This window comes from Cryptotermes secundus, unplaced genomic scaffold, assembly GCF_002891405.2.
Source record: "Cryptotermes secundus unplaced genomic scaffold, Csec_1.0 scaffold512, whole genome shotgun sequence".
NCBI classification, from domain to species: Eukaryota; Metazoa; Arthropoda; class Insecta; order Blattodea; family Kalotermitidae; genus Cryptotermes; species Cryptotermes secundus.
The window spans coordinates 1449374-1458277 of NW_019735563.1; positions in this window are offsets into that span (position 1 = coordinate 1449374).

Below are 8904 nucleotides of genomic sequence, written 5' to 3' on the forward strand. Positions count from 1 at the left end.
TGCTGAGGGCAGCTGGAGAGACTGAAACCATGGAAGAAAATATCCAAGATTGGCTTCAGCTGGATGAAGGAGACCCTGGATTTCAGCTTCAGACAGAGGAAGAAATTACTGCAGTGATATTTTTTCCATTTATTTTTTCTAACTTTCTTTTGTTGTCTTTTAGGGTTATCACTTAATCCGGATAACTTCNAGACAGAGGAAGAAATTACTGCAGCGATATTTTTTTATTTATTTTCATCTTCATTATCTGTATAATTATTTTTTCTAAGTTTCTTTTGTTGTCTTTTAGGGTTATCACTTAATCCGGATAACTTCCCTTGCAATCAGTCCGGATTAGCGAGGGTTTACTATATATGTAATGATGAGACGAATGCTCCGAAAGCATACAATTTCAGGTTACGAAAGCAACGAATTATCAAACGTTAACATGTTGCATGAACGTCAGTTATGTAGTAAGAAGGGGACGAGCGAAACTACTTTTTTTCAGTTTATCGTGTCTATTCTGTGAGTACTTGTAACACTGTGATATAGAGCGACAAATGTAACAAACCATATTAAGCAGACGGTTTACGAGTAGTTGTGCGTGTTATTCGTTGGGGATTGCGTTAAACGTCGGCCTCGACGCATCACCCGATAACATGTAGGGGCTGGAAAGGAATATGGGAGCATAGGATGTTAATAGTACGAAAGCTTATACAATAAATGATGGGGCTTCCCCTTTAATTCTGAACGATTATTACACCCATAATTACATTAATTAAATGCATTCATGTAACTGAATAATCCGAATGTACATAACCCATTATGCTGAATCTCAAATCCAGTTGGAGTTGCATCTATAATTTGATGTCAGTTTATAATTGCTATACATTAAAGCATCCAATTTTTTTCAGTAAGAGCCGGGAGAGCTCAGTCGGTATAGCGACTGGCCACAGGCTGGACGACAGAGGGGTCGGAATTCGAGTCCCGGTAGGATTAAGAATTTTCTTTTCTCCACGTTGTTCAGACGGGCTCTGTGGCCCACCCAACCTCCTATCCAATTAAAAACAAGAACTTTTTCCCCGGGTGTAAATCGGCCGAGGAGTGAAGCTGATCACTCGCCTCCAAATAGTGCCGAGGTCAAGAATACGTGGATTCATACATCCATTCCCCCATACGCCTTCATGGCTTAGTGCTTGGTTAAGTACATGAACAACTTACTTGTTTCTATGTTAACGCTGTTATTCTAATTTTTGATCTAATGTTCTCACAACAGTTACTATGAAAAGTACTACCTACTGGGAGTTGACACCGTGCAGTCTAATAGTTCAAGTATGTTATTAAGGAACGTTCTGCCTGCATATTCAGGGTCGAAGAATAAGCCAAGCAGACAACCAGCAAGAAACAGATAAAAGGTGGTTGGCCTCTTTTTCAGCCCTGAAGAGATGTTAGGATCCTTCTACCAGACTACACGGTGTCACATCCCTGTTCAGGTTACAGTTATGAGAATCATGATATGAAACTAAGACTAATATTTTCTATTTTCTATAGGCAGTGTTAATAGTTATTTTGTACAGGGTGCTCGAAACGTTTTTAAAACCACAATTTACGCTTTCTTCTCCAGGCACTTAAACAGAAACTTGCCAGATTATAATGAGAGATTACGTTGTATTTCGTTGCTCCGTGCCATGTAAGTGCCATTTTTTTTACTTCTTTTTATTCCACGCACGATATATCTCGCTTAATTACTAGATATTTGTCTTTATTTCTTGGTTTTCGAGAATATCGGTAAAAAAATATGTTCCGACAGCTCTCGGAATTTAAGTGTAATTAATTCTAACATATGAACAACGTGAAATATACATTAATATGAAAATAAATTAATGCAATAAAGTATCTTTAAATATAAACAAGAATGGTACTTCCGAAACGTCGGTTGGCTTTCACCACGCTACGAGGTTTTATGCCCCAGAACACAGAACGCTATAGAACAGGAAGGGTTAAGCATTTGGACGTGCGTGTACCGTGTTATGTTGCACCCTATGCTGACACCGCATTACCGTTTTGTTTCAAGGTAGTTCTGCAGCCGTGCTGGACTTGTGCCTGGGACAGACATTCACGAGAGTTTTAATTTTATTGAAGGAGCATATTACGACACGCGAATTAATAAATCTGGAAAATAAAGAAGCTATAAGATTAATGAAACATGATAGGGTTAGAAGTACAGAATACTAACAGTAACAAAACGTTAATTAATTGATATTAAAAAAGAATTTCGAGGTACTAAAACATTTAATGATTCAGTTATATTTCCGCGTATATCGAAAACGCGTAAAACGGGAAACACAACGAATACTTATCATTGTGGAAGAGATGGAAACGCCATAACCGAATCAAAATGGTTGGACGAGTCACGGAAAGTGCGCGCGCAACTCACTGGACATGCGCGGCGGCTTCTAAAGAGACAAATTAGAGATTACCGATTTACGTCATGACCAGGGCCCGGATTATGATGACATGTCATCTTTTTTTCCTTGTATCCTATGCGATGCTCTTAAATATATAAATCTCGGATATGAGCTGCTGGTTACAGAAATGTAAATTTTATAGGTAATTTTTTGTCATATTTTGACATTCTTAGGTTTAAGGTCATTTTTTTCATTTTGGGGGTAATTTTTTGGTAAATTTTTGGACTTTTAAGGGTATTTCTTGTCATTTTTGGCCATTTTAGGGAATTTTTCTTCATATGTTTTCTGAAATACATGAATGTATGAATAACATGGAAGCGAAGTGTTCTTTCTTTTCTCCTTTAGGTCATTTTTCTGGATTTTTTCGGTCATTTTTCAATATTTTCAGGTCAGCAAAATCCGGGCCCTGGTCATGACACTAAATTAAAACCACGGATATGCGAAACCTAGAATAACGACAGTCACATGTACAGTATTAATTTTGCAGCGCACAAATTTTATTTCTAATGTATTGAGAGATAAATGGATCTGACAAATATACATTATTACTACGAGTAACTAATTCGCAAGTGTATATATCTTAAAAACAACAGTCCTAATTGCAAATTTATATTATATGGTTTATTTTATTCAAGTGAATTTGTTAAAGCTTGGATTGTGTTCTAGTAACGCTGCTACAAACAATTTTTAAATAGCTTTAATTGTCCTTTGGTTACTGTTCCTATCAGGACAAAATTCTGCGCATTACTGTATATATAATTACATAAAACTAGATGACACGAATTCGAGGAGTGTTGTAACATGTTTTGTACTTTGTTTAAAACTATAGTTTGAATGTCTAGTTTCAATAAATCAAATAAAATTGTTGCTTTCTTATCTAAAACACATAATGACATATAAATTTAAATATGGTCACGAGAACAAAACATATATCAAAATAACTAAAAAAAAAGAATAATTTATTTTGTACACCGATTAGACTATTCACTGAATGACCAAGGAATCGGGTTTCGATTCCAGAGATTTTTCACTTCTACACAGTGTTCAGACGGGAAGTGCGGGCCTATCCAACACCCAATACGAAATATACTGGGTGACTTTTACAAAGTAGTAAAGGAAACGGGCGTGAAAATATATAGCCACCTGCATCAAGCACAGTGTTTACGAATGCGTGGAGGTCTCCCTCCACACTCCCACACCACTTCATGTAGTGGTGCTTAAATAAACATAGTGAACAAAATTTAGAAGATGGTCTAAATGTATTAAGTTTCATAAAATATTTCAAATACATGGAAATAGACACGTTGCACCTGGTGCTGAAATTAAGGATAATACAATTACACAGAGTGATTCTAATTTATTGTCGGAATTTCTGTTTATATGACACGGAAACACCGACAATAATATAGAATCAATTATTTGATTAAAAACCAGCATAACATTACCTTTCACATGAACACGCGTATGAAATTAAATGAAATGAAACTGAAAGATGAAATTGAAATTTTGTCCCACATCAGGTGCAACGCAACGTCAAATACATGTTGTGTGATTCTGTGTTATGCGGCAATATTTCTATTAAGGGAGTATTGTATTCAAAATGGAATCCTGTATAGGCAAGAAAGTGAGAGACACTGAGAGAGAGAGAGAGAGAGAGAGAGAGAGAACTTATACTGAAGATATCTGCTGTTTTCATAACGGTAACTATGACGCTTATTACCTTATGAGGTTGGAGGGCCGTTTTGCCTCCATCTTCAGGATATATTTAACATGCAGAAAAGAAATTTCTCTGAAACGTATGTAGAGTTCTACCAGTCTATACTGCAATTTCTTCATTTTTTTCATCCTGTTGTCTATTTCTATATTACCGTTACAGAACTGTCAACACAACAAATTCGTACAAGTTTTCTGTGTTGATGGCCATGTAACAATGTTATATACTGTAATACTCAGATTTTAACTTACTTCTAAACATTACTATATTCTGACACCGTAAAATCTGACAAAAATAAAATGAAATATGTTACTTGCCGGTTTGCTTGTTTGGTATACTCTTCTGTGCTGAATATGGAGGTGATATGTTCCTCTGATATGTCTAACTAACAGACTACTCTTCGTCACGTAGTTCCACCTGTGAGAACACAAAGTCCAACACAGTTAACTTACAGATATTTGCCATCCATTGCTAGATAAAAGTATCACTCAATGTGTACATGAATATATATTCAAATATTTGCTTCAAGATCATCTTTGTTCATTTTAAGATTATATAATTTCATTTCATATTTAAAATATGACCAATTACCCACAATATAAGTATGTTAAGATATCCTGACTGAAGTATTGAGAGAAAAAAAATATCTATTTTGTTGTTCTCAAATGTGTATATTTTCATTTTATGTCACAGTTGTAATTATAAAAAAATAGATAATAAATGTTAAGATATTATTTATTATAAATGAGTTTTTGAATCAATTAGTTCCTTCATTAATCCAGGGTTTTAATGTTGTTTAACCCAACCGTCAATCGCCTGATTTCAAAGCAATAAGCAACTTAAGTTACAAACGAAATACGTAAACAATGTTGCTTAAACGGGCATCGAATTCAGTGAACTGTCAGGTTTGCGACATTTTCTTAATCTCTTTCATATCCAAGTAATTCTTTAATTCCCCCTCCTCTTCCTATTCATAATCACCTTCTTTACATAATTCTAATCCTCACATTTCTTCTATATTTCCTCTTAATCTTTTCCAATCATACACGTATTTTTTTTTCGCCTCTTTCCCATCTTCCCTTTTCATTTTCCCCGCCCATTTTAAACTGCCCCTCATTTTATGGGATCTCATACTTAATGTACTACTACTACTACTATTACTACTACTACGACTACTGCTACTACTACTGCTACTACTACTACTGCTGCTAGTACTACTACTACTACTACTACTACTAGTAGTAGTAGTAGTACCACAATTACTACAAGAACTCCGTGATTTTAGTCCGCAAGCGAACTATACCGACCGAGCGACCGCCGCTTGTCGGCGAAGTTAGTGTCAAGTTTTGCGAATAGAGGGTATCACTTGGTCAGCGCAACAGATCCCCATGGCCGTTAATCTCAGTTCTCTAGACCGGAGCCGCTATTTCTTTGAAATAGTTCCTTAATTATCCTCACGAGGCTGAGTGGACCCCGTTCCACACCCACTACTTCTCAGAAAATCTGATAGAGCCGGGAATCGAACCAGGGACTTCTGGATTTGTAGCCAGGAAGTCTGACCACTAGACCACAGAGGCGGTCCTACTACTACTACTACTACTACTACTACTACTACTACTGCTACTACTACATTTTTGTAATCTTCTAATTAGCTCACTCATCTCTTTCCTCGCCCTGTCGTTTCACTGTATTCTTCTTAATCTTGTTCCGCTTTCTCTGCTCTTCCTTCTTCAGTGACGTGACCTGCACAATTACGCGATCTTTTTCCTAATTTTCTTTTATTTCATTCATATTTTTGTACTCTGTTTCTTCCTTATTCTCGCCTTGTTTATCCGTTTCCCTTTTGGTGGCTAAGACAGGCGCAGTTGCAGGGCAGTAGATCCAGACCTGTCACTCAATTACGCTTTTAAACACCACAAGCTTGTAGACAGTAACTGACTAGACGTAGAAGGAGATGTGATGATATGGAATGGGGGATGTATGCAAGCTATCTTGCTATCCACAGGGAGGAAGTCTATGAAGGTGTCCCACACTTCTTTATTGGTTATTTAACGACGTTGTCAATAGCTGCGTTATACAGCATCGGAGGGTAACGTAACAGATGAACGAAGAGTTAGGAATAATATATATGGAACCGGTTGTGACCTATTTCAAAAATATTCACACATTTTCTTGAGGTTCTGAGGGAAATCAGTCAGAACGCTCGGTTTCACAACATAAATTGCAAGGGACAGCCTGCAAATACGAGTCTAGAACTATGACGCTACACCAACCAGCTAGGTGGTATTCCATGCTACAAGTCTACACTGTGAAACCCCTGATTCACTATACCGGCGTAGCTAACGATGCATACAGGCACCTAACCTCTATTAATATATGAAAGAAGTTTTTATGCCCTTTTTTTAGATTAAGCGTCACGACATCCGGGCTTCGCCTTGCCATAATTTTCAGTAGCTAAGAGGAACTTAGGCTAATCAATAAACAGTTACTAAGAAGCCTCACGACGCTCTAATGTGCCTCAGCCGCGCTGACAACGGCAAATAAATGAACACTGGGTCATCAATCGTGAACGAAGCCAACCCATTTACCATCACAAACATTAGCAGGGCTGTCAAAAACTTAAATCAATATAAACTCCACACTTTATAAGAATACACACGAGATAAGAAGTTAAGGCAGTGGTGACTATGTTAATTTCATTCTGTGATATGATGCCGTGGACCGTCTGTGGTCTAGTGGTCAGCGTTCCTGGCTACAGATCCAGAGATCCGGGTTCGATTCCCGGAACTACCAAATATTTTTCTGAGAAGTAGTGTGTCTGGAACGGAGTCCACTCAGCCTCGTCAGGATAATTGAGGAGCTAGTTCAAAGAAATAGCGGCTCCTCAAAGAAATAGCGGCTCCGGTCTAGAAAACCGAAAGTAACGGCCGTGGGGATTCGTTGCGCTGACCATACGACACCCTCTGTCCGCTAAAGTTGGTACTATCTTCGCCGACAAGCGGCGGTTGCTCGGTCAGTATAGTTCGCTTGCGGACTAAATGCACGGAGTTTGTTAGATCGCCGGGCTGGGCGACCTAGGAATCAGGATTGTTACCTCAGCAAGGACAGCACAAATATCCCTCCCTTGGGACACCCGAGCCCTTCCATTTCAGATGTGCCAGGGGCAAAGCGACCGGAGTGTGAAGTTCTACACTCAACTCCATATAGTGATGAGGTAAAGAGTACATGGATCTATACCTACGCTCCCCTATACATCTTGATTGAATGGTGCTTAATTAAGCAAGCTGAATGAGGTGGCGCAGCAGGAATTGTATAGGCTTGTAGTCGAAAAGTCCGTTGTTCGTATCTTGCCCGGGGACACGGGGTGTCCTGGCGGAAATTTATCGGCGTTTACCTCAGTCACTCGAGCAAATTCTGGGATAGTACGTCGATTACGTCACGACTGATTCCTTCGAATTTATAATTCATCAATCGATCCGACCTTTGACGCCACACAGTCTGGCCGCTGACACAAAATGAAAGAATATTTGAAGTAGTCCACGAATGCCTACTTCCTAATTATTATAAATTCTCAATTCATAATCATCTCAGATCAGAGATCAGATCAATAAACACTTTAATAATCAATAATTAATGACACGTTTCATAACTTTTGACAGCCCTGTTTCTCTGTAATTGAGTCTGTAGCATAATAACGATTTTTTGTTAACATTTCCAAGAGAATTCAATAACAGGAGATTAATAACCGGGCTGAAAGAAGGATCGAAACACTCAACAAGAAAAAACAAACAAACAAACAACATATCCCGTGTTCTGCTAAGCGGTCTGCCTGTCATAATATTTATACACGTTTCCACATAAAATTTACGAATAATATCATTTTCATCATCTCAAGTGATATTCCCGTTAAAACACGTGATGTTTCCTTCAAACATCTGAATACCTCGTCAATAGCAAAACTGGCGCAGCCAACGTCTTCGCCTACTCGAGTACAGGGATCGTCGGCTCGAATCCCGCTCGAGGCAATGATGTCTGCCCGCGTTTATTCTGTCTGTGTTGTTCTGTGTACGTAACGGCCTTGCTAGGGGCTGATCACCCGTCCAGGGGGTCTAATTTCACAAAAGATTCCTTCCAGCGGGGATAGCCAGAGGATTAGCTTATAAACTTATGTTCAGGCCGTTATATGGATATCTTTATTAATCACCCTGCAGTAGATAGAATAAAAAAAGGTAAAGTTATCAATGTGCTTAACTAAGCACTACGCCATGGAGGCGTATGGAGGAGTGGATGTATATATCCATGTTTTCTTGACCTCGACACAAGCCGGATTTGAGTGGTTAGCTTCACGCCCCGGCAGCTTTACCCCGGGGAAAGAGCACTTCTGTACTCATTGCATAGTATGGTGGTTGGGTCCCAGAACCGGTTTTGACGACTTGGAGAAGAGAAAATTCTTGTTCCTTACCGGAACTCGAATTCCGACATTTTGGTTCTGCGCTATCCCAGCTCCAGTATGTAGAATACTATGACTTTTGGCAATAATTTCAATCTTCTTCTTTAATTTTTGGTACATTACCTTTTTCTTCTGAAATTTTTGTCTTTTTCCTAAGACAGACACCTATTTTGCGGCCCTTCCTGTAGGCGTCCACAATACAAATTATAAAGCTCCTATCTGTGTAATCTTCTTCTTCCTTTCGTTCCTTCCTCTCAAAGCCACCCCTCCGTCCGCGAGGGCGCTGTAGACAC